The sequence below is a fragment of the Halichoerus grypus genome, chromosome 1 (genome assembly GCF_964656455.1).
Source record: "Halichoerus grypus chromosome 1, mHalGry1.hap1.1, whole genome shotgun sequence".
Lineage (NCBI taxonomy): Eukaryota > Metazoa > Chordata > Mammalia > Carnivora > Phocidae > Halichoerus > Halichoerus grypus.
Window position 1 is genome coordinate 186157524 of NC_135712.1, and position 27030 is coordinate 186184553.

Here is a 27030-nt window from a genome sequence, read left to right on the forward strand (position 1 = left end):
TAAAAACCCTTCTATGATTACAGTTTCTCTTGATTCATGAAATATTTGAAGGGAAGAGAACAGAAGCTCAATCTAGCTTCCTCTCCTGATAATTAAAAATCAAGGTCTAAACCATGTGGACATATGCTACAAATAAGTCCTACAAGTAATTTTATATGCAGTATTTTTGTTTAGCTTCTTAGAAATAATGTTTCTGAAAACTCTAGATCAGAATTCCTCAAACTGTGGTTCAGAGAGCCCTGAGGACATCTGAAGCCCTTGCAGGGGGGCCCACAAGAGAAACACTACTTTCAAACCAAAACACTAAGATGCTATTTGTCACACTCATTCTTTCACAAGTGTACAGTGGAGTTTTCCAGAAGCGACATGTTGTTGTGGGGTGTAGTCTTTGTTCTGATGGCTAATGGAATGGCTACTTGCACATTCTTATATTTTACAAATTTCTGTTTTTATTTCTAATATGGTAAATATTCATAGATATAATCCACACAAATAAGAAGCTCTTTGTAGTCCTCAATCATGCTTAACACGGTCATGCATGGCCTGATTCACCATTTTACACAGGCAGTGCTTTCATTCAACAGATATTTATTGGGTAGCTATTGCATGCAACTCATCCTTAGCAAAACCTGAATAAGGGCTCATGTCTGAACTGCAGATGGCACTACCTAGATATTCTCTAACCAGCTGACTGTCTATGCATGATCCAGAAAGGAGAAGCCTTTATCAGGTTATGAATGTTCCCTGGTCTTTGACATTTCACTTCTCAAGCTCTCTCAGACTAGAGGCAGGACAAGAGTGGTCAGACTTAGATGGTCTATTGCAACGATTATCCACTATAAACACTACCTCTCTGTCCTTTATCTCGTCCCTAAAAGGGAGTCACATACTGAGGCCTACAGGTGGGGACATTTGCAGCAGGTGGAGCAAGTGTTGTCTGGGGATCCCCATGCAGTGGACATCTGATATTTTTGCTTACTTGGCACCTGTTTTTCCTTTTCTGAACAGTTCCTTGATTTTCAGGTTTGTGCTTCAGATCTAGACATAATGAATTGTTATGTTTCATCTCCTGGGCTTAAAAATCGAACATAGGCATACTGGATCCTACTCCAGGATAAGGAGGCCAATACAGAAGAAAACATGTGGAGAAAGAGACAAAGAGAGTCTAGCTCCTTATTGTGTTCCTAGCACCTAGCACAGTGCCTGCACATTGCGGGTGCTCAAAAGTATTTATTGATTCAATTGACTTTAATCTAGCTGCTTTACAAGTGACTGGAGCATCTCAGATAGAAACAGGCCCACTTCATCCTTTATCTTGAACAAGCATCAGCTACAGAATATGCCCACTGGCCTATCAAAGTTTGATAAAATCAATTTCTTCTTCTCTCTTCTATTTACCCTCCCTCTTTGCTGCTACCTCATACCATTTCTCTAGTTTTTTATTTTCATTCCAAGTACCCTCTTGAGAAGGTAGTTATTTTATATCAGGACACTGGATATGCTGCTTGATTCAAAAGCATGCTTTTCTGAAAGTATTTTTAACTTTGCATTTCTATGTTTAGCTTCTCTTGGCTCCTAAATCTTGTGAAAGAAATTTTAAATTTGGCCAACCTATGCCAACATTCAGTGTCTGGATCTGGAGCCAAAAAACATGAACCAAAGTAGATTAGGAGAATGAGTGAGAAGAGAGACAGTTTTATAAAAGGAGGATTACAATTAGCAGGATTTAGTACTCAACAGGTTTGGCTCTTTCAATCAAAGAAAAACTAACCTATTCAAATTTCCATCTGAAATTTACACAGCTATTTCAGAATCCCACTTATGTAAAGATTCAGTGGATCTGATGGCCTGTAGATGAATCAGGTCAGTAGAAAGGATTCATGCATCCTGGTGTCCTGCAGATTGACTAGGAGAATAGATTGCAACCCTGCATCTTTGGTTGGTCAAGTTTTATAAGAAGCTATGTTAAGAAGAGTTCAATTAACCAATCTCCTTTTCTTCTTCCATGTGCAATCAAGGGGGTTTCTTCTAGAAAAATTTGAGATAAGATGTATCTCTTGTTTACTGTCAGGTTGACCCCAAGAATTAAAAAAAAATATTGGCAGGACACTGTCCATTCCTCAAATCTGCTTGCCTCTGCTTGGCTTTAATCTTGCTCTACATGGTTGGGCAAGATGACAGCCTCACACCCATACCTTACCTGCTCAGTATCCCTGATCATCAGAAGCCAACTCCCAGCTTCAATAGCAAAATCCAAATAAGGTCACTGAGTCCATATCTAAACCAATTACTGAGGCCAAGGGGATGGGTGCTGTAATTGGTCAGGCTGTCGTCAGGTGCTTAGGGTGTGTGTGCATATATGTGAGTATGTGCATGCTCATGTGTGAGTGCATATGGAATCGTGTAGGGTGTAAGAGGAGATGGCGCTCCACACAAATATCACTGAATGGATTCTTCATTGAAAGGATTCCAGTACTAGAAAACAGAAACAACATGGATCTACCATGTAGGTCTCTTCCCTAGAAGATCATGTCTGTTTCTCATTTTTCTAATCTTTGTATCTCCCATGCCAAGTATGACACAGAGGCTCAATACATATATGTTGAGTGAACAAACATAGAGTTACATGCAGTAATATATATGCCTATCCTTATAACAAGGACCAACTCTGTGTACACTCTAATGTGGTATTTTGCTGAATTCATGTCCATTATGTTACAGCCCCCTTCCACCTTCCTCTTTCCCCACCTTATCATGCACAGGCTCATTTCTTTTTCTGCACTTTTCTACTTAATTAATCTTAAAGTATTACTCAGGTGTATTTCTTCCATGAAGGCTTCCCCGAGGATTACATGCCTCAGTACTTTCCCCATCTTTGAGTTACTGTTGCCCTGGTTTTCTGTGCCTTGCCCTTCATGAGTAAAGTGTTGTTTAGAGCAGGGCCCTTTAATCAGACTGCTCACGTTCAAATCTCCACCAGTTATGGGCTTTGTCACCTTGGCAAACTTCTTAATTTCCTTGTCTGTAGAGGATGATAGTTACAGTATCTCCCTCACAGGGTTGTTGCAAAGATTAAATAATATGATAGCCATAAAAGGCTTAGCATTGTGCCTGGCACAAAGTGATCAGTGAATATTGACTATGGTTATGCCTGATGGAATAAAGAGTTGTGCTCCTGTAGCAGACACAGGTGATGCCCTGCACTTTGTTTCCTTGGCCCACCTGACTTTAGGCAGCTGTTGCAGATGTTGATAAACCTCCCACCTTACCTCTCCTCTCTGAGGGCCTTTGGTCCAAGGAAGCCTTCTCCGTGGCAATTAGGCACAGATGGAGGTGTATGGGAGTTAACCACTTGGATGCAGCCTTCAAACACTGGAGGATGAAAGTCAGCAGGTAAATGCTGCAGCCTCCCTGCTCTCTGGTCTTAGGATTCTTGGGTGTATTCCTCACAGTTTCTCAGAGGATCCCCAGCAGGACTGAGTCTCACTTGCCCATAGTGGCTGGATTTCCTTCTTTTCTTTTTTCTTTTTCTTTCTTTCTTTCTTTCTTTCTTTCTTTTTCTTTCTTTCTTTCTTTCTTTCTTTCTTTCTTTCTTTCTTTCTTTCTTTCTCTTTCTTTCTTTCTTTCTTTCTTTCTTCTTTCTTTCTTTCTCTTTCTTTCTTTCTTTCTTTCTTTCTTTCTTTCTTTCTTTCTTTCTTTCTTTCTTTCCTTCCTTCCTTCCTTCCTTCCTTCCTTCCTTCCTTCTTTCTTTCCTTTCTTCCTTCCTCCCTTCCTCCTTTCCCTTCCCTCTCCTTTCCTCTCCTTTCCTCTCCTTCTCTCCCTCCCTCCCACCCTTCCCTCCTTCTTTCCCCTCTCTCTCTTTCTGGCATTTCTCTCTTCTGTCTAACTTGCCCACTTCTTTGCTTGTGCCTCCTGGGATCACCTCACACATAAAGGTCTGCCTTGGGGGAATCCAAATTAAGAACAGGTCCCAAAGAAAGTCATTTCTCAGGATATATTTACTTAAGGCAGATCACACTCCTTTTTTTGTAGCTCTGTATTGTTTGGCATGTTTTGTGTCCTGACACCCAGTAACTATTTGGTAAATAAATGATATATTTTGAGAAAAACTTTAGTATTTAAATTCAAGAGAAGGAAGCTCTATCATTATTTCTCACTACAGCTGATGAGACTAATTTGCTATTTACATTGATATTAGGTTCAAGTTTGGGATACACATGCACAAAAGCTTGAACTTCTTTTGGAAAATTTAGCCTCAGAATTTTAACTTGTGAAAATGAGCCATAAATTGGGTTTATTTATAAAAGTGACTTCACACTTTACTTGGTGGGTTTTACTTTGTTGAGGAATCACCCATCTATTGAATGACTGTACTAGCACACAAAGATGCCAAAATATAAACTACCAACTACAGAGTTGTGTATTTTTTTTCAATAATGCAAAAACTTCACACTATGTTACTGAAAAAACAGATGTCTTGGTGCAGACGTGGAAGAAGAAGTGGAAAAGAGAGAAAAGGCCTTTGCTTTCTTTCAACTTAACAAATGGTTTATTCTTTCCAAATACAGATAGCTAGGCTCGTGTTTGTTTTATGATTTACAAGTACCCTGCCATTTCCAGAAATGATTTGGCAACTGTAGAGTGAACAAGACAATGTTTAAAAAGGTGAACAATAGAAAGGTATACAAATAATGTGTAAGATTAGGGTTGAAGACTGTATCAGTTAACTCTTGCTGTGATAATGCTGCGTAATAAGCCACCTCCAAACTCAGTGACTTAAAACCATCACTATCTATTCTTACACTGTGTCTATACATTGGCTACAGTAGCTCTGCTTCATTCATGATCATTCCAGGGCTTAGGGTGAAAGGGGGGCACATCTACAAGAAGGAGGCCTTCTCTTGCTGATGACAGAGGCATAGGAAGGCAAGAAGGGACATACCATGCCCATTAAGGTCTTGTTTGGGAATGATGTACCATCACTTCTGCACACCTTCCATTGACCAAAGAAAGTCATTTGCCAAACTCAACATCAGTGAGGCAAGGAAATACGTGCTGTTTCTGTGAGATTAAGGCAAAGGTGGCTTTTCAAAATACTGTTGGGGTAAGGGAATGAAGAATTGTGACCAAAAATTTATCTACAACAGGGAATATTATCATACTGCTGTCTAATGTCCATTATGTCACCCCAGCCTCTTTCAATTCACCAAATATATTCTCTTTACACTAATTATTCTTTCTGCTTGGAATTACTACCCCCTTATATTTTCCCTTATATCTCCTCACCTTCTATAATGTAAACTCTGTAAGGGCAATTTTTTGGGGTCTATTTTTTTCACTGATGGTGGTTTCTTATCTCTTGGATGCCATCGACTGCTTAAGTATTTGGATTTGTGCATCAAAGAAGTCTTACAGATCAAAACTCATTGTAAATTCTTAATCCTTTTGTCCATATGATAATCTTATTCAGATGTTTCAAACCACAGTAAGCTTAAGTAGTTGAGCAGGGAGATATTGTTTTGGAAGGACAGTAATCTGGATAAAATTTATTCCCAGGCTCTATTTCCCTCCACAATAGACCCTGATTCAATCCTTAAAATATCTTGGGTTTATTGACAACCAAGGCTACATGCTCCAGTGAAATGTCTTAGGATCCTGCAATGTAGCTTGTTAATTGTGCAAGAGTATTCCATGTGGCAAGAATTACTTGTTTCTCTTAGGAAGCTCAGCTTATCCTATGGACTGAGTTAGCATCTCATAACTAGAAGGCAAATATTTACTCATTATAGCATTGATTTCCACAGTTTAAATTCAACACACAAAAATATTTAAGATTTAAATCTAAGACATTATCTACAATAAGAAAATGTCCTGACATCATAGGATGTTTCAACTAGGAGATATTCTTTAATTTTCTGTCTTTAAACATTCATTCATTCATTCATTCATTCATTCAATAAACATTTCTAAGTATGCACCATGTGCCAGACACTGTGCCATGCCTCAAAACACAAGGATAAATGCTTCAAGGAGCTTACACACTAATGGGTAGACAGACACATAAACAGATAATTACCATGGAGTATGATCTGTGCTAGAATAAAGATGTATATAGAGTTCCACTGAATCTTCAGATAAATGCAGCTCAAGGTGGAATAAGGGATTCAGGGAGATTTCATAGTAGAGATGAATTGTGAGCCAATTCATGAAAGATGATTAAGACATTTGCACAGCAGGAAAGGGGTTAGAGTGGGGATTGGAGTGAGGGTAGAAGTTTGAATACAAAGGATAGAGTGTATGGATAGTTATAGAAATCTATGAAAATAGCAAGTTTGGGGGAACTATAAATCATTCCCCAAACTTACCATCTCAGAGAAATAATAGCTGACCATAGTTTTTATGGTTAAGCAACAGCTTTATTGAAATATAATTAACCATAATATACTACCTTAAAGTTCATCCTTTTGAAGTGTACAGTTCAGTGGTTTTTAGTGTATTTACAGAGGTTAGTATATTCACACAGCAACCTACACCTACTATCTAATTTCAGAACATTTTTATCACCCCAAAAAGAAGTCTTACACCCATTAGCAGTCACACTCCATTCCCCCCATCCCTTAACCCCTGGAAGTTACTAATCTACTTTGTTTCTATGAATTTGTGCATTATAGATATTTATGGTATCATACAATATGTGGCATTTTGTGACTGGCTTGTTTGACTTAGCATAACGTTTTCAAGGTTCATCCATGTTGTTGAACATGTCACTCCTTCTATATTGCTGAATAGTATTCCATCATATGGCTATACCTCTTTGTTTATCCATTTAACGGTTGGTGGACATTTGTGTTGTTTCCACTTTTGAGCTATAATGAATAATGCTGCTAGGAACATTTGTGTATAGGTTTTTGTGTGTATGTATGTTTTCATTTCTCTTAGATATACACCTAGGAGTGTAATTGCTGGATCATATGGCTTAACATTAACATAATCGTATGTTTAACATTTGGAGAAATTGCTAAACTGTCTTCCAAAGTGGATGCACTATTAACAGTTCCACCAGCAAATGTACGAGAGATCCAATTTTTCCACATCCTTTTCAGCATTTGTTATTGTTTGTCTTTTTTATTTCAGCCATCCTAATGGAGTTGAAGTGATAGCTCATTGTAATTTTGATTTGCATTTCCCTAATGACTAGTGATCTTGAGCATATTTCCATGTGCTTTTTGGCTATCTGTATGGCTTCTTTGGATAAATGTTTATATAAGTCCTTTGCTCATTTTAAAACTGAGATGTCTTCTTGTTGTTGTTAGAGTTCTTTATATAGAGAGAGTTTTGTAGAGAGAGATTTCTCTCTCTCTCTCTCTCTAAATGTCATTAGAGTTCTTTATATATGCTAGATGCAGTCCTTTTTTGAATAGGTGACTTAGAAGATTTTTCTCCCATTCTGTGGGTTGTCTTTTCACTTTCATTTGTTTATTTTTAAGCTTCAAATAAATGTTTTTATTTTTCAAAATAATCATATTTAAGAGCCATACATTTATGCCAAAGATGATACAGTACTCAAAAAATAATTATGAGACTCTAATTTTGAACTTCTTTCCTGAACAAGTTATGAATCACAGTAGAAAAATCACTCAATTCTTTATTATATCACGATGTTTTTGACTCAAGACTATGTTGTTCAGTCCAATCATTATATAATTCATTAAATAGAAAAAGAGGTATCAGTTACTACTTTTGTCAGATATTATACATATCTAAGTTATTCAAATTTTATTTTTTCCCACTTTTTTGATAGTGTCCTCTAAAACAGAGAAGTTTTTTAAAATTTTGATGGAATCCAATTTTTCTATTTTGAATTGCTTATGCTGTCAATGTTATATCTAAGAAACCACTGCCTGATTAAAGTACATAAAGATTTATTCCTATGGTTTCTTCTAAGAGTTTTGTAGTTTTAGATTTTACATGGTCTATGATCTGTTCTGAGTTAATTTTTATATACATTGTGAGGTAGGGGTCCAACTTCATTCTTCTGCATGCAGGTATTCAGTTGTCCCTGCACCATTTGTTGATAAGATTATTTTTTCTCCATTACTATGGCTGGCACCCTTGTTGAAAACCAATTGATCGTATATGTCAAGGTTTATTTCTGTATTCTCAATTCTATTTCATTGGTCTATATGTTTACCTGTATGCCAATACCCACCACATTTTCTTCTGATTTTTAAAAATAGACAGAGAAATACATTCCACCACTGCCTTTAATAAGCTATTCAAGAGGAAAAAAAGACCCAAGGGTCAAAAAAAATTAATCAATTATTTTTCTATCTGAATTTAATAACTGAAAACCATTTTCAGAGTTGAAATAACAGATCATCATATTCTATTTAAAAAGTACTTTTATGCTGATGGATCTTTTTCCTTACCCACAAAAATTTCCTGGAAGTTATATTTTTAGAATCACATTATAAATTCCTGCCTTTAATGTGCATTTATTGAGGACCTACCCTTTGTAAGGATAGGTAATCTAAATGCTTCAGAAATTAATTTCTAAGGTTAATAACCATGTCTGTAACTGTATATATGAATGTATGTGTAGTGTATTCATTTTCCACATCAATATTTTACGTATTTTACCTTATGTCTGCCATTTACTGGCTGTGCACCCTTGGGGAAGTTACATAATTTCTTTGACTCCTAGTTTCCTAATACCAAGAGTATACTCTCATTGAGTTTTTATAAATATTAAATGAGAAACACATGTACCTCTGAAACAAATAATGCAATATATGTTAAGAAAAAAAAAAGAAGAAGATAGCAGGAGGGGAAGAATGAAGGGGGGGAAATCGGAGGGGGAGACGAACCATGAGAGACGATGGACTCTGAAAAACAAACTGAGGGTTCTAGAGGGGAGCGGGGTGGGAGGATGGGTTAGCCTGGTGATGGGTATTAAAGAGGGCACGTTCTGCATGGAGCACTGGGTGTTATACGCAAACAATGAATCATGGAACACTACATCTAAAACGAATGATGTAATGTATGGTGATTAACATAACAATAAAAAAATTAAAAAAAAGAAACACATGTAAAGATTTTAGTAGAGCATCTGATACACAGAAGAATTTAAAAAGTTTAGACTATTAAACCATTATTAGGTATAACAACCTATACTGGAACAATAAGGAAAGTATTGAGATTCTTCATATTATCTCAGAACCTACTTAAAAAAAAAAAAGCCTTAGCCATTAGTATTAGTAGGAAATGTTCAAAAGTATCTGTTGACAAAATGTAATTTTCAGGTGTTAAAGTGAGAAACTGGAAAAGGACAATAAGTAATTCTTAGAGATAGTTCACCAAAAAATTGTTAATTTTTCCTCCTAGCTATAACTTGGTTCCATACTCACATGAAAAAGCAGAAAAAAGGGTTGGCAGAAATTCAGTTAATTTCTGATTTAGTCACTATTTGCTGACTTCTTCCAAGGCTGTTCATTTCATCTTTCTATTAAAAAGATGGCTTTCTAAGCAATTTAACAGGGTAAAAAAAACTAAAATACGTGGGCAATAAGCATGGTGGATAAAATATTTGACAGCACACGTCCAAATGTGTTGTACTTGAATTTAAGCTCTAATTTACTGATAAATAAAAGTTTTCTAGTGTCTCATCTTTCCCACTAGTTATAATATAATTTTATTTCTTAAAGTAGTTTCCTAATATGGATATTTTCTAAGGGAAGACCATAGTAGACATCAGCTGCATTTTGGTTGTCAAGCACTCATTTTTCCTTCTTTTGCTAATAGCACCTTGATTTCCTTTTGGGGAATCACATCTTTTGGGGGATTGTCCTTCTTCTACAGAAGGGACATTCCCAAGCCAAGAGGTAATATATATGACTCAACTTAGACCAACTAGATTATTTTTCTGGATTTTGGACCTTGAATGACATGATGTAAGGATGGAATGAAGGGCTGAATTGAATCATGCCTATAGCAACACATGGACTGAACTATGAATTAAAGCCATTCCTTCATTTTTACTGTATATGTGCCTTGAACTGCCCCATTTCCTGTATTTTTTAAGCCCGGTTCCTGAGTGTTCCCTTTCTTTTCTATGTCCTTCCAATAAATGACTTCACTTTTGTTACTCAAAGGCAGTTTCTGTTACCTGCAATTTCAAGAACTCTCAGTGATACAAAGTCTGCCTCCAGCCCTGCCCATTCCCAGACCCTCCAAAAGAAGTAGGCTCCACAAGTGAGTTTTCCATATGTATTTGTTGACTTTTTTAATCTCCCCCAAAGGCTCACCCTTAAATTCCCTTGAAATTCTCCTATTCCTTTTAAGTCCCAGAATCTCTTAAAGTGTTCCAGAACTCTCCTTCAAAGGATTTATTAAGACCTTGTAGGATAGGAGAAAGTGACATTTGATAATGATAGAGAAAATCACAAAATCCTTCTTCCACTTCCATCCTTCAGTTCTTCAATAAATATCTATTGAGGACCTGCCATGCCCTGTCCTAGATGCTAGAAATACAAAAATGACTAGGACAGGGTCTTGTTCCTTAGACAGCCTGGAGTCTACTAGGGGAGATAAAGCCCACAGAAATAACAGTAATGCTACAGAGACTGTGATAAGAGCTATAATTGAGGTACAGATCAAGTGCTCAAGGAGCACAAAGGAGGGAAGATTAATTCAGGCTGGAAGGATTGGGGAAGATTTCAGGGGAGGAGATGAAATTTCAAGCTAACTAATCCTCCTGTATGTGCCCAGTGGCCAATTATCTCCATGAAATGGAGTTTGCAAAATTAAGCCTAACCTGTAGACGTTAGTTTATTTTCTCTTAGCATGGCATATTACAGTTTCCAAGGTTTATGTCTTCTTGGGCAATGTACTAAATTGCTTAGGACAGGACAGAGAAAATATGGATGTCAAACCTTGCTGGTCTGTGCCTAATATGTCTGGGGTCTGGTGTTTGCATCTTTTTAGTCAGTGGGACTAAATGACAACTGACCATGGCCTATATTGGGGCCACTGTGTTTCTTAGCAAGCTTTAAATATGGTTTAAAATTAACTACCAGCTCCTAGGAGCTGCTTAGGCTTCTTTTCTTTAAATGGAGACAGTAGCAAGGATAGAACCTGCAAGTTGTTTTCAGCTGCCTTGAAAAAGATACTCATTTCATATTCTTTTATGTCCACATCTTCCTTTTTTCCTGCCCACATAGTGAAGCCAAATTTCTTCTTCATTTTAGCAGAGAAAGGGTGCTCTGAATTAATCTAGGACGGACAATCAGTCTGACAGAACAGGCTTGAAAAACTTATTACTGCTCGTGGCCATACTTGTAGGGATTTTGCATGAAATGTTCCTTTCATGCTGGTAACCTCTAAGATGTGAGAGGGCAGCACTATTTGGAACACAAAATGTTGTGTACCTAGGTGACAATGAATTCATCTATCCAGCCAGAGAGAATATAATTGAAAGAGGAAAAGCCACTTATTTTTTTAAAGTTCCATTTTTTTGTTTTGTTTTGTTTTTTTAAGAGAGTGGTTTAATTTGATCAAATAAGTTGCCCAATGACCCCTCCGCCTGCCTACAAAATTCACATTCTGGACAGTGTTTACATTAGTCTTCCATTGGGCAAGAGAAAAGAGAAAGAATGGAAGGTCACTGCTTCTTACTGACCTGGGGAGAAAGGCATTGGAAATCCTTGGTTTACTGAACCCTGCTGTGTGTGCACACACTAGTGAGGAACCTAGAGGGGCTCACATTCCCAGAAGCTCCTTGGGAATGACATAACACTCCTATAGAAATAGGCAGAAAAAGGAAAGAAGGCTTCATTAGGAATTCTAATGCTGCCCTATTTTTCCAGTATCAGTGTCCCAAATTTTCTGCTTAGTTCTGTGATCCCTCAGAATGTCCTAAAGACCTTTGTCACTATTCCCAATGCTCACTGGGGAAAAGGCTACTTTTGAAGTTTATCTGATAGGGCACAGGAGATTGCTTGGGCCCAATGAGTGCATACGGATTTGCTATTATGGGTTGGATTGGGTCCTCCAAAAGTATATATGTTGGAGTCCTAACTGCCAATACCTCAGACTGTGACCTTATTTGGAAACTAGTTAAGATGAGGTCATCCTGGAGTAGGGTGGGCCCCTAATCCAACATGGCCTGGTGTCCTTATAAGAAGATGACCACATGAAAACAGAGACACACAGGGAGAACACTGTAGGATGAGGGAAGTAGAGGCTGGAGTGAGGCAGCTGAAAGCCAAGGAATGCCGAAGACTGCCAGCAACCACCAGGAACTAGGAAGAGGCAAGGAATGATTCCCCTGCAGTTTTCAGAGGGAGCATGGTCCTGTTGGATCTCAGAGGCCTAGACTCCAGATTATCCAGAAGATAATAAACTTCTGTTGTTTGAATCCACTCAGTGTGTGGGATTTTGTTACAGCAGCTCTGGGAAACTAATACATTTGCTTATCACTCTCATATCCTGTGCTTTGTTGATACCTGTGACACAGACATGCAGGTTCATGGACCCCTGTACACCTGCCTCCTCTTCACCATTAGGCTCGGGGCTCCCTAGAACTATGCGCATGTCCTAAGTTAGCTATATGCTTTCCTACCTCCATGAATGTGTTTCCTTTCTGGCACAGCCAGGACCCAGGATTCCGGGCTTGCTCATCATTCAAAGTCAGCTTTGACTCCCCTTGAGAGCAAGTGTGAATTAGTGTGAGTGAGAATAACCTTGTCCTCCCAAGTGGTTTCTTTGTACCAGCCTTTGCTTGCCATTGAGCTAGCTCACTGCATGTCTAATTTCTCTCCTTATTATTACTTTAAAAGTAGAGACTCTGTTTGGTTCATTTTGTATCTCTGAAAGGCTTGCTTCTCAAATTATGGTCCTCAAACTAGGAGCATCGGATCAAAGAATCTCAGTCCCCATCCCAGACCTCTTGCATCAGAATCTTCATTGTAACAAACTCCAGTGAGAATATGCGCATGGTAAAATTTGAGAAACACTCTCCTAGAGGACCTTGGGATACCAGCTACTGTTTTTTTTTTTTTTTTTTAATTTTTTTATTGTTATGTTAATCCCCATACATTACATCATTAGTTTTAGATTTAGTGTTCCATGATTCATTGTTTGTGCATAACACCCAGTGCTCCATGCAGAACGTGCCCTCCTCAATACCCATCACCAGGCTAACCCATCCTCCCAACCCCCTCCCCTCTAGAACCCTCAGTTTGTTTTTCAGAGTCCATCGTCTCTCATGGTTCTTCTCCCCCTCCGATTTCCCCCCCTTCATTCTTCCCCTCCTGCTACATTCTTCTTCTTCTTTTTTTCTTTCTTAACATATATTGCATTATTTGTTTCAGAGGTACAGATCTGAGATTCAACAGTCTTGCACAATTCACAGCGCTTACCAGAACACATACCCTCCCCAGTGTCCATCACCCAGTCACCCCATCCCTCCCACCCCACCCCCCACTCCAGCAACCTTCAGTTTGTTTCCTGAGATTAAGAATTCCTCATATCAGTGAGGTCATATGATACATGTCTTTCTCTGTTTGACTTATTTCGCTCAGCATAATACCCTCCAGTTCCATCCACGTCGTTGCAAATGGTAAGATCTTATTCCTTTTGATGGCTGCATAATATTCCATTGTATATATATACCACATCTTCTTTATCCATTCATCTGTTGATGGACATCTTGGCTCTTTCCACAGTTTGGCTATTGTGGACATTGCTGCTATAAACATCGGGGTGCACGTAGCCTTTCGGGTCCCTACTTTTGTATCTTTGGGGGATACCAGCTACTGTTAATTGAATGCATGCTTCCCTTCCTTCTGCTATATTGCTGAGCATTAGTCATCTGAACAATTCTATTAACGATTCGGAGAGGTAGGTATTATTATTCCCCATTATATACATGAGAAAATTAGAGAGAAGGTGGACTGGAAATTGTGCGGAGATCTCCTACCTCTCCTCCCGGTTGAACACAACTCCTGTGACTTGACCTACCTAGTGGTTTTTCAGTCAACAATCATAACTCTCCTGGGGAACATCTGAGCATCTGTCACAGAGACAGGCCTCTTTTTGCTATTTCAACACTAGTTGATGAACTCATGTCTCTCCAAACACTACATCAAAAAAGCGTTCCATGGAAACACTTAATTTGGGAAATGCTACAAATTACATAGCCCTCTTGAATATTAATAGTACAGAGTCACCATTAAAGGCTTTATCACCTGACCTCAGTAAATATACCTACTTAACTGTTTAACTCCATTTTCCCAAAAGTTTATTTGGCTCCAAATTGAGGTTGTGTAACATCCATTAACATTCTGTGAAACACACTTTTGTTTAAAATGAGATGTTAATGACAAAGGGAGATCAAGCGGGAGACTCCATGGATTTTTTTTTTTTAATTCAGAGAGAGAGAGAGAGAGGGAGGGAGGGTAGGGAGAGGATAATTCTCTCCTGCTGTTAGCTTCCAAGTGGATGTTTTCTCAAAATCAAAATCAGATATTAGCATGTAGGAAGGGAGCTAGGGACCAGCAAGAGCTTCTGAACCACTGGGAAGGGTGGTTCATTTCTCTATGCATTATTTAATATCATAAAGCCCTCCCTAGAATCTTCTCTTCTAGGCTGTAACTCAAGACAGAGACCTTTGACAAAATTAAGTAGGATGTTAACTCTGAAGTGCATTGGGAAGATAGAGTGCCACATTAAATCATATTAACTTTTAAAAATGGACACTGAGGTCATGAGCTTCACACATGGGGGGCACAATACTGCAAAGTAGCAGGATACTGCCATGCAAAGGACATTAATTACCCATCAGGAGGTTGCTGGGGAGAGGGAGTAGGAAGGCTTATGCACTTGGCTATCAGGGGAAATCTCTTTTTAAGGATACTTTCGCTCTTGAGTTGAAGGACTGCATCAAGAGCCTTTTTGCTTTGGCTGGGCTTTTGATAGTTCCGAGGGTAGATTTATTTGGATTTTTGGTGCTGATAGAGAGCAAGTCTCTATCCACAGTGCTGCTCAGGACTCTGGCAAGCAATACCATCATTCTCTGGAGTTTTGTTTTGTTCTGAAGATTTTATTTATTTATTTATTTGAGAGAGAGAGAGAGAGAGAACACGAGCGGGGTAAGGGGCAGAGGGAGAAGCAGACTCCCCGCTGAGCAGGGAGCCCAATGTGGGGCTTGATCTCGGGACTCCGGGATCATGACCTGAGTTGAAGGCAGTTGCTTAACTGACTGAGCCACCCAGATGCCTACTGGAATTTTTAATCAAGGTCAGGCATCCTTTTAATGCAAATCTAGGGCAGCAGTTGATTGCTGTCTGTGTGCTTACAATGGAAATGACAGGATGGGGTTTTCCAGATATTTTTGTTATAGAAAGAAAAAGGATTTGAGATTGGTTGTTTGGAAAGAGAAATACCTTCCTGAAGCTCCTCTCTGTGAGGACATGGACACAATACATGAAAGCAGGCAAATAGGAAGTGTTACATAAGTTTTCCAGTAAAGCCCACAGATTTTTTTTCATAGTGCCCTGTGATCTCATTTTCCCAAATTATTTGCAGCTACTATTCTGCCTGGCTTTACTCCAGTGTCCCCTCTGTCTGGAATGCCTTGGCTCCCATTTCTGCCAATTGAAATCACCCATTTTTTTCAAGGTCCTGTCAAACTTGTACTTTTTTGAGAAGGATTTCCTGATTGCCTCTGGAGAAGCAAATGCTGGCAATGAGTCTGAATCATATTCTGAAAGGAATGGCATTTCTGGAACATGCTATTGAACTCTAGGAAGTAACATCATTGGTTAAGTGAAGATCTGAGGAAAGATTCCTTTGGACTTCTAATTAGAACATCCTACTTGGTTCACGACCAAACCCTGCAGTCAAGCAGTGTTGTCTCCAAGAGAAGGTTAGCATTTTATGGGACCTAAAGGGTAGAATGCCGACTACTCTGTCTAGTTCACTCAACTCTGAACCCCTTTGGGACAGCGTCTGGCACAAGGCAGACATGTCTTAACCCTCTGTGGAATGAAGGAATGAAGGAAGTGTATATTGCTTCTGCTTTCCAGATTGTGTATCTTTGTTTGGGACCTGGATAATCTGGTGCCCCTGATCCTGCTACCCACCCCCACTCTGCTAGAGCAGGCAGGGAAGGGGACTATCAGCAGTGAAGGTGCCTGCTCTTGCATTCTCCTTCCAAAGCATTGGTTCTCAGTTGGGACTGTCCACAAGAACCAGCTAGGGAGCAATATATTGACATGGCCTGGGCCTCACCTGCAGAGATTCAGGCTTAATTATTCTGGGTTAAGGCTCAATTATCTGGGGTTTCAAAAGTTCCGAAGTGATTCTAATGTGCACCAGGCTAAGAACCACTGCTTGAAGGGAAGTAAGCATTTTCACATACATTTTTATAGAAGGAAAAATCAAGAGTTTCAGCTCTCTGGGATTGCATGACAACTAGTATTTTGATGTGATGTAGCTACATGGGTTAGGAATATATTGGAGTTGAGATTCTCTGTGCCAGGAATAGAGTATTAAACAAGACAGTATGGAAAGTGCTATGAAACAAACAAGGATGCTGTCATAGTAAGTGACTGCTGAGGAGGTGTATGTGTGTGGGTAGATGAGGGGGTGGCATGAACAGGGGGTGAGGGAGGGCAACCTCATCACAGAGGTCACGCTCTCACTAAGAGGGGTTGTTTGAACTGAGATGTGAAAGACAAAACAGAACTGGCCAAGCAAAAATCTAGGAAAAATGTTCAGATCAGAGGGAATGGCAAGTGCAAAGGCCCTGAGGCAGTAGTGTATTGGAGGAATTGTGAGCCAGAGAAGAATGGTGAGAAATGAGTTCAGAGCTGTTAATCTGATTAATTCCCTATTTATTTCCTAGCAAATGAGGTCATTTTTTCTTTATAAAAATTAACCTTCTTCTTAAAGTCTCTATAATCATATGCTACTCTCCAGATATGTTCTGCAAAACTGGGATGTCCTTCACCCTTTCTGGTTTACCAACCATAGTCCACATTCTCTATGTCCTTCAAGGTCCTATTCAATTGCCACCAACTTTAGAAAGCCCTCCATGATCATTCCTGATGGAAGCAATCTCTCTCCTCTTTGCCACCACAGCCCATTACCTTCACCTTTCTAATGGATGGTAGCTCTTTGTCTTATCTATCTTTCTCAGCCTGTTGTCTTTCCCCTACTACCTGCCCCATGCTAGGATCTAACCCCAGTTTTGATTTATCTGGTAGTCCCTTGCTCTTAGCTCAGGGCTAGCCTTGCATTATGCAGGGCTCAAGCAATATTTATGGAAGAGTTACTTATGTGCATTCAATTCCTTTCAACAAGAATAATGACAATCCAAAAAACCTAAGCACACACAGTAATTAAAGCAACAAAGAAAACTGTATTGGCTCTCTGCCTCTGAGTGTATTGTTGACTTGTAGACAATAGTTTCTGATCATTCACCTTTGGAAGAGCATATTGCAATTCAAATGAAAAATGTCAACCCAGGCGGTTTTGGGAAAGCCAACTCATTTGTTGACTAAAAATGATCCACATAGCCAGAAATGAAGACCACAAGAAAATGAAATGCCATCATCTTAACTCACTTAAACAGACACTTGCAAGTAGTATAGAAGAGAACAGAAGGCAGAAAGATGAGAAAAAGAGAATAAATAAAAAGCACTGTGGATTCACTTGCCACGATCAGTGGTGTGTGACAGTGCACTATTGGTGGCCAGCCTGACTTCCACACCTGTGGGTTCTTCCAGAAAGATTCCCTTCATGGCCAGGGACCCTATTATTTGATACTATTTGATTGCCAAAACCAATCTTATTTAATCCTACCACTGCCCTGAAGAATGGTCAGCATCATCCCATTTTTACAAACGTTGAAACTGACCTGCTGTTCTGGAGGTACCATGGCCTTGTGCATGAGGGAACGAGTTTTGGGGCTAATACCCTGGACTCTGTTTCCAACTCCACCCACTTGCTGTGTGATCCTGAGCAACATCTAATGATATTATTATTATTATTATTTCTTCTTCACAATGTTGGGAGGGTGGGCCAAGTCCACATATGTAAAACACTAAGGACACTACCACATATACAGTCAGCATTCGGTACATGTTAACTTATTACATAATGTGCCCAAGGCTGGCAGGTGCTAAGGCAATGATTGGAATTTAGGTGTGTGTGAGGGAAAATACTAGTCAGCAATGGTCTTATGCAAACGGAGTTAGCAATGCCCTTGGAAGTAGGAGAAATCACCCTAATTTTGCTCCCATATAACTTGAGTGTAACTGAATGATCAGACCATTTTCTTAGTACCCTTTCTTTCTTGCTTGTCCAAGTTAGAGCCGTTTGTGCTCACTTCAGCAGCATATATACTAAAATGGGAAGGATACAGAGAGGATTAGCATGGCCCTTGAGCAAGGATGACATACAAGTTAGAACCCTTCGTTGAATAAGCAGGGCTGGAACACTATTAGAGCCCTCCATAAACAAGGCTGTATGTGCAAGGTGAAATGTGTCCATTCCCTCCTCTGGATATTTGGAATCAAGAATTCAGAGATTTCAAGGTTTGGTGGGGGAATCATAGACATTTTAGTATATTACAGATGAGCTCACACGTGCCAAGCAAAGGGTGAAGGCATATCTTCTGCTAAGCTTCCATTCACCCACACTCCCTTGCTCCATGTATCTCCTATAGAGAAGGGGGATGGACTTAGAGGGACAGAACATGATTCTGTGAGTTCCCTCTAATCTGGGACTTCGATATTGACACAATGTATGCCACGTGATCCACTGAATCTCCCAAGATTCTGAAAGACCCTGGGACCACTGCTGTACTTGTGAAATCAGAGGAAGTAGGAGTCATTTTTGTGAGGTTTGTACCCCACCCCCATGAAATCATTCCTTTCAGTACACGCACTTATTGTCACATTTGCCACACTGCGCCGTACTTATTTATTTCTTGATTTGTCTTTCTTTCTATGTTATGAGTACTCAAGGGCATAGAATGTATCCAGCATATGGTAATGACGAATCTCCAGCTCAGAAGTCAGGTATATCCATCTGCAGCCCCAAGGTGGCCACAACCTCTCCTTTCTGACTTTGTTCAGATAAATCAAAGTATGGCCTACAATCTTTATGTCTGGGGGCAGTTTTCACCTGGTATAGGTTGGTGTCCCAGATTGCAAAATGTGACATGAATGTGCATATTTCTATCGAGAATTCAAAGCTTTATTAGATTCTCAAATGGGGAGGGGCATGGTTCTGTAAGAAGTAAAGAAGTTCTGCTGCTAATTGGTTAAAATTGAGTTTAGGAAGGCTCTAGATTCTTCCTAGCACTTTTTATAGTAAAGAAAAAAGAGGATATTATATCCTTGATTTCTATATTAGGAGAATCTGTTCTTATACTCCTTTTATGCGTTTCCAGTACAAATTCACTTAATATAGATTTTATCTGCTTCTTAAAATATCTTTTCCTCCATGATCATACATTGAGATATAATTTATGTGCCAAGCACCTTTATAAAGCACTTGAAAGCATATCAGCTCATTTAACCATCATAGTGATTCTCCAAATAAATATTAGTGTCTCTCCATTATAACGAAAAGGAAAATCGGACTTTGGGGTAAGACTGATTCTAAAGCTGTCCATTTGTGCTTTTACCCCCTATGCCATAGTGACCTCATATTTGTTAGAGTTCTCAGTTTATGGATATGAGCTCAACCAGTCCACTGTTTGGTTTATAAAACACCTGGGTCTAGAGATGTCAGAATTCTACTTCAGAATTCAGTCTAGACACACGTAGGTAGATCCCTCTGAGACCCTCAGGTATTTTCCCTTTGAGTCAGAATGTTAACTTCCCTGAACAAATAGGTCTTGCTTTTATAAACATATCTTGCAAGGGAGCTTAAATGACATCCCATAGATAATATATATTATATTGTTAGGTAAAAAGAGAAGAATATTTGAATACATTAAGGATTCTAATGAAAACATGAATCACATGTAAAACAAGAGAAAAGTTGCTTTCTAACATCACTTGGAAAGGCAAATGTATACCAAACTGATATTAAAAAAAGAAAGAAAAAAATTGAGAGAAGATAAATAGAACTAAGTTAGATGCAGACTAATCATGGTTTTTGGAACTCTGCTCTGACATATTAAACCACAAAACTGAGTGCTAGAAGGGAGTTTTAGAAGGGAGGAAAGGTCATGGTCTTTGACATTTCCAAAATATATGTAACCAGAAAAAAAACTAATCCCGTGTTTGTTGTCCAAGGTAAGCAAAGACTGGGAAAGAGCTTCTTTGACATGGAGTGTTCTCTTCTAACCCAAACCAAGACAACAGCATGAGTTAGTTCAACTTTGGGTGGGTGTTTTCCTGTATACCTAATACTCACTAAAATTTCATGTCTTTAAACAGCAAATCTAACTTCAGAGATTTTTGTTGAAGAAATAATTATTTAAAAAAAACTGTCATGGCTATGCATAAAGGATGTTGACTGCAGCATTGTTTATACTAGTACAATTAATTGTTGGACTAATTATTGATTGGAACCCAAATACTTGTTCATAGGGGACTAGTTAGATCTGTATAAAGGGGGGATCTATGGTCATGTTGATGTAAAAAAAATTAATTTAAATGTCCACAATGCATTAAGCTTAATATGTAAGTTAGAAAAAATGTTCAGTTTGACCCTTTGTGTAAAAATAAATTAATATCAATATAATAGACTCATACACACACATATGTACACATAAAATTTGTAAGGTGAAAACACACATGATATGTCTTTTTATCTGTGTGCTTTTCTGAATTATCCAAATTCTCTACAACAAGTTTCTGTTGGTTTGGTAATAAAAACAGAAATCATTAAAAAAAAAAAATCAAAGACGTTGATCATTCACAATACGTATTACCATGTCCTAACCATCTCTATTCCTTTACACAGGCCAAAAGGACACAGATATGCCTCAATTTCCATTAACAGGCAACTTAGGAAAAAGAACATAACTATATTATAATTTTTCCATTTAAGAAAAGACTGTTTTCATTATTCATACCCAGATGACTAGGACAAGGAAAAGAAGAGAGAAGCTGATGATATTGATGTCAGTCTTCCAGATAATAATTATAACTATCCCATTTAGCACTGGAGTAACACCTAGGGCCTTCAAAGCTGTCTCTGAAATTATCTAATTAAGCAAAGTGAGGAGGACAATGACAAGAGTGGAAGATTTAATCTGAGAAGCACAAGGGGGCCTCTGGATACTGAGGAGAGGAAATCAACCAAGGGGTAGTAACGAGAGGGGCCAAATGAGACATTCAGTGCAAGGAAATACCATAATAAGCTCATAGAGGTTTTGAGGGCTGAAAGCAAAAATCACAAATCAAAAAAAAGAAGGGGGAAAAAAGAATGATAAAATTAGTAGAAATGGAGGAAGGGAAAGCTGCTCAAAATTTTTACAAAACCATATTGCTTCTAGAACCCCACATCATTAATCCACTTAATTATGCTTTGTAGATATTTGAATGAAGAACAATTCCTATGGCCCTGGGACTCACATAATTCCACAAGCCTTAAACATGGGGCCTGCCAATCAGAATTACTGATGACATTTATCTCTGTGACAGAGGGAAAACATTAAACATACATCACAGACTCACATTCTTGGGGGAAGCCATAGAAGACAGCCAGCCCCTGCCCTGTGATCAAATTTAAATGCACTGAGAAAACAAGCACATCTGAGGCTATCAAAAGGGCAAGTCTCAGGCATCCTAAGAGCAGAAGGTTATTCATCAGGAACTCAGGGAAAATGCTTAGGGGGGGGGAAAAATAAAAAAAGCTTATTTGGAACCTGGTTGATACAGTTCTTGTGAACACTGGTTTACTTCTTCACTTGATTACTGGCTCCAAATGGCCTCCTCCTACAACATATATTAACTATTCCAACTTATGAAGATGTGTGAGCTGTTCCCTTGAAGTTCTTTCCAGGTTAGAAGGGGAGTGGTATTTGCAATAAGCCTCGATGAGGGGAGGGATCCAGAAATGGGAGTGGTAGGAACCAAGGCCATTTATGTGCTGGGAAGTCGAAAGCCAAAATAGGTACACTTCAGTAGGCGTAAGATGTAGAAATTTTTTAGAGTTGCTCCATTTTCCGTGACTTTCTATGACTTACTCTGTTTCCTTCAACAGGTTTAAAAGTGTGCAGTGATACCTGCCCATCCTGTAGACAGGCATCTCAACATCTTTTTTTTTTTTTCTCCCTACCAAAACATGCAGACCTGCAGTTAAAATACAGCTGCCCATTACCAAGTGTAAGCTTCCTGGCCCCGAATTCACACATGTCAGAAGGCAGATGAGAAAAAATGCAAGGCAGTAAACATAGACCTGTGTACTTTGATCATACCTGCAGGCACAGAGCCTTATTGCCTTTTTTTTTTTTTTGGTGCTATACTGATCAAAAAGTATCAGATTCCTAGCTCTCTGCTTGGAATATTGCTCACTGCATTTCTGATATCTGACTTGAACAGTAGTTGTGGGCTGGCCAGCTTGCATCACTGCAGTGGACACCAAGAACTGTAGGAGCATTTTCACCTGTGTTTATGAATTAAATATAAAGGGATTCATTTTTGCAAGATGCCCTATGGGGCATTCAAAGGTTCCTCACTTGTCATAATCATGGTCTATTTCATCTGTCCTTCTTTCCTCACTTTCTCCCTGCCCCCCTTTCTTTCCTTCCTTCCCTCCTTGCTTTATTACTTTTTCTTCTTATGCACAACCATTAAAGGTCTTTGATGCTGTGGATCACTGGGGAGAAATATTCTGCCTAAGCCTTCACTTTGCTTTGCCTCTTGTATTCCACTGGATCTGCCTCCCTTCCATATATCCATTGGGAGCTGACTCTGAAGTGTAAACTAATTTTGTCATTTGTTTAGACAAAATGACACTAGAAAATGAAATTCACAAAGTACATTCACAAGAAATAGAAATTAAAACAACTTCTGTATGCTATACAGCTTCATATGATCTGACTTGCCGTGTCTCTGTCTTCCCAGGTGATTGGGAGTTGGTCACAAGCCAAAGGAAGGCATACAGGAGAATCAGTTGCCTTCAAAACCTATGTATTAGTTTCCTAGGGCTGCCATAACAAATTACTATAAACTGGGTGGCTTAGAGCAACTGAAATTTACTCTGTCACAATTCTGGAGGCCAAAAATCGGAAATCAAGGTATCAGCAGGATTGGTTCCTTCTAGAGGCTCTGAGGGAGAATTTATTCCATCCCTCTCCCCTAGCTTCTGGTGGCTGTCAGAAATTCTTAGCATTCCTTGACTTGTAGTGGCATCATGCCAATCTCTGCCTCTATCTTCACATGGCCTTTCCCCGTGTCTCTGTGTGTTCTCCTTTCCTGTATCTTATAAGGACACTCATCATTGGATTTAGGGCCCACCCTAAACCCAGAATGATCTCATCTCGAGACATTTAATTTCATCAGCAAAGCCCATATTTCCAAATAAGGGCACATTCTCAGGTACAGGGGGTTAGGATGTAAACATATTGCAGGGAGGGGGAGGGTACTATTCAACCTACTACATTTGTCCTTGTTCTCTTTCCATCATATTACCAATGTTGAGCAAAAACAAAAGTCCTATAACATGCAGAGAGAATATGGAAGGATACAGTGTTCAGTCTTCTTTGTAAGCAAAGATTGGAAACATACTAAGTGTCCATTAACAGGAGACTTGGTTAAATAAATTTGGTTCATCTACCCAAAGGAATAACATGCAGCTACTAAAAAGAACAAAGTAGGGCCTACATGAATTGAAATGGAAATATCTCCAAAATATTTTGCAAAGATAATTAAGCAGATTATAGAACAAAATACATGTCATTAGCCCATTAAAAAAAAAGACTATAAACAACAAACCCACACAATCCTCCTTTCAAGGAATTTCTCTGTTCTGATGTCAGTAATGTGATTCCAAGAAGGGGGACTGCCAATCAGTTTCTCAATCCCCTTTCTGTGCCATAAGACACAGATACTAGACAATCATAGTATCTGCTAACCACAGTGATGGGATGGAGATTGGGGTGAAAACCAAGATGGCTAGTCAGAAGTCTTCCAAAGATCTTTAAAATTTGGATTTTCAGGAGAAAAAGTCTCTTGCCTGTTAGGCTCTGATTAAGTTTTCTATGACTGCTAGAACAAACTACCACAAGCTTAGTGGCCTAATAGAACACAAAGTTATTATCTCATCATTCTGTAGGTGAGAAGTATGACACAAGTCTCAAGGTGTCAGGGAGGTTGTGTTCCCTTCTGGAGCCTCTTTAGGAGAATCCATGTCCTTGCCTCATCCAGCTAGCTCTTTCTACAGGCCATCCATTTCCTTGGCTCATGATCCCATTCCTCCATCTTCAAATCCAGCAACAGAAGTTCAAATCTTTCTCACATAACATCTCTCTAATCTTGCTACCATCATTACATCTCCTTCTCTGACTCTAATTCTGCTACCTACGTCTTTCACCTTTAAGGACCCCTGTGATTCCTTCAGGCCTACCCAGAAAATCCAGGATAACATCCATGGTTTAAAGTCAGTTGATTAACAATTTTAATTCCATCTGTAATCTTAATTCTCCTTTACCATGTCAGGCAGGATATTTGTAGGTTCAGGGGATGACAATGACATTGGTGGGTGGGCATTATTTTGTCCCAAATCTGGAGTAAATCCAGGTCTGCAGATAGCTATCCTCTCTAACACATGGAGAAAGCCCACTGAGGAGGGAAAAATGAAGCACTGCCAAGAGATAGAGAAATGAGAGAAATTAAAATCACCCTGTTGGAGCTCCTTGATCTGGCCATTCCTGAAACCAATATACCTCACTTCAGTAAGATTATGTAAGTGAAGAGATTCCTCCCATCTGTTTAAAACATTTTTGAATTGCATTTCTCTCAATTACAATTTAAAGAGTCCTAATTACTTGTGTGTGTGTGTATGTTTCATACGTATTTATATATGTCTAGAAACATCTAGAATTGCAGATAATAGAATTGGAGTGGCTGATATGAGGTAGCCTTCATTTTTGACTTAATTGTATTGTATGAATATTGTACAAAGGCATATATTACTTGTGTAATTTTAAAAGTGAAGAAAAAATACGAGACTGTTACATTAAAAGTAAGTTCATCCAGGGCTCCAGGGTCCAGCTTAAGGGGCAGAAACCTCATATGTTTCTCTTTCATTTGGTGCTTTTAAATAGTACATGAGTCCATTGGAGAGCTCATAATTACAAGTTGCTTCTTAGGTCCTGATAATACATTTTATCCTTTAAGAAAGCTATTTAGATGGGACTGCAGATGATAAAAGGCCTATGCTCAGAGGGACAAAGAACTTGCTGGCTCATCTCCACAGACGGGACATGTCCCTGTCTGGGTCCGCATGGCAGGCCTTGAAAGCACAAGTTTGTCCTAGTTCTCTTTCTTGCATCTTCAGACTATAAATATGTGCATTATGGGAATCCAAGTTAAAAGAAAAAGGAGCAGAAACAAATGCCTGCATTTCCCTTAGCAAAACAAAGAGACAAAAGCAGCCTTGACTCCAACTGCATTAAAAAATGGGAACAGAAGTTTGTTAAAATGTCACAGTTAAGAACTCCGAAGAATTCTCCTACTGGACTTGGCACAGTGGGATGCAATATGCTGGATCTTAATTCCCTTGTTTTCTCTTTGTGACAAGTCCTCATAGATAGAGAACCCACCAACATGCACAGGGCAGTTTGGTGTCACTTCCCTAAAAGAGACCATTGGAGCGCCCTGGCAGAGGCATCAGGATTCAAATGTGGGCCTTTCTGGTGCCTGGGTCCATGATTCTCAATACCCAAAGGACATAAGAATCACTCAGGAACCTTGTTAACCACCCAGATTCTCAGATTTCTCCCTCCCTCCCCCTCCTCCCCAAGATTTGGAATTTGGAGATCTGGGGCTAGGCCCAATACCATGCATTCCAACAGGCACCTTGCATAATCAGGTGCAGGACAAATACACACATATTCTCTGTCTCTCTCTCTCTCTCTATCATGCCTCCTGCCCTTTAACTTGTTAAAGGTTATCTCAGATTCTGAAAAGCAGAGATGTGGGATTACTTACACATATTTCTGACTCCCACTCTACTCTAATATCCCAGAGCATAAGGAACTGAGAAGGGGAGGCATTTCAATGAGTAGACATTATTGCCCAGAGGTTTAAAAAACAAACAAGGAACCTCGAACTCTATTACAAAGAAAGTCAACAAAACTCAACTCTTCTATAGAGTTCTTCTATAGAGAAGTAATAATTTTTACGATGTGAAATTCACCATGCTGTAGGCAATTACTCAAATTTCAAGGAAAGAATCAAACTTTATTGATCAAACCTTTCTAGACTCACATCAAGAAATTGCAGCGGGAGGCACAGTTTCAAAACCCTCTGTTTTCTGCTGAACCAGATGTTGAAAAACAATAGTTGAGTGTCTCGTCTATGGCTGAGCTGGACTTGACTCATTATTAAGTACCAAATAAGTAAAAGCAGGGCATCATTTTTACTCGCTCATTGTTCCCTCCATTCAAGAGAGTCTGCTGAAACTAAAGAATGGAAAGAATCAGAATGCAGCCAAAGGTGAGCTGGGTTCAGATACAGATCCTGCCTCAGTTAACTCTCCTACCTCTAGCCCATCTGAATCACTTTACCCAGCTCTGTACCCCCAACCCCATAGCACTTACCTATTACTATATAATTGACTTATTTACTACAGCTACTCTTTATGTCAGTCATTTCCTCTTGAGAATGGGACCTCCAGGAAGCTGAGAATTTTTGTCAGTTTTGTGCATAGAACAATGCCTGGAACATATTAATGCTCATAAGTGAGAGAAGGAAGGAAGGAGGACTTTATAGTGGGAAAGAACAAAACCCTTGTAGAAAGCAGCAGAAATAAAAGATGCACAGAGAATGTGGTAGTCAC

The 27030-nt window shown here is 39.1% G+C and overlaps 1 protein-coding gene and 1 non-coding gene across 3 annotated transcripts in view; one reads left to right on the top strand and one right to left on the bottom strand.

Moving 5' to 3' along the window:
- The window catches only part of SYNPR (synaptoporin), a 307158-nt gene that overhangs the window by 63299 nt on the left and 216829 nt on the right, over nt 1–27030 (bottom strand). The window lies entirely within an intron of this gene.
- LOC118519338 (U6 spliceosomal RNA) lies at nt 18384–18482 on the top strand. Its single transcript, XR_004909133.1, has one exon. It is a non-coding gene; the product is annotated as a U6 spliceosomal RNA (small nuclear RNA).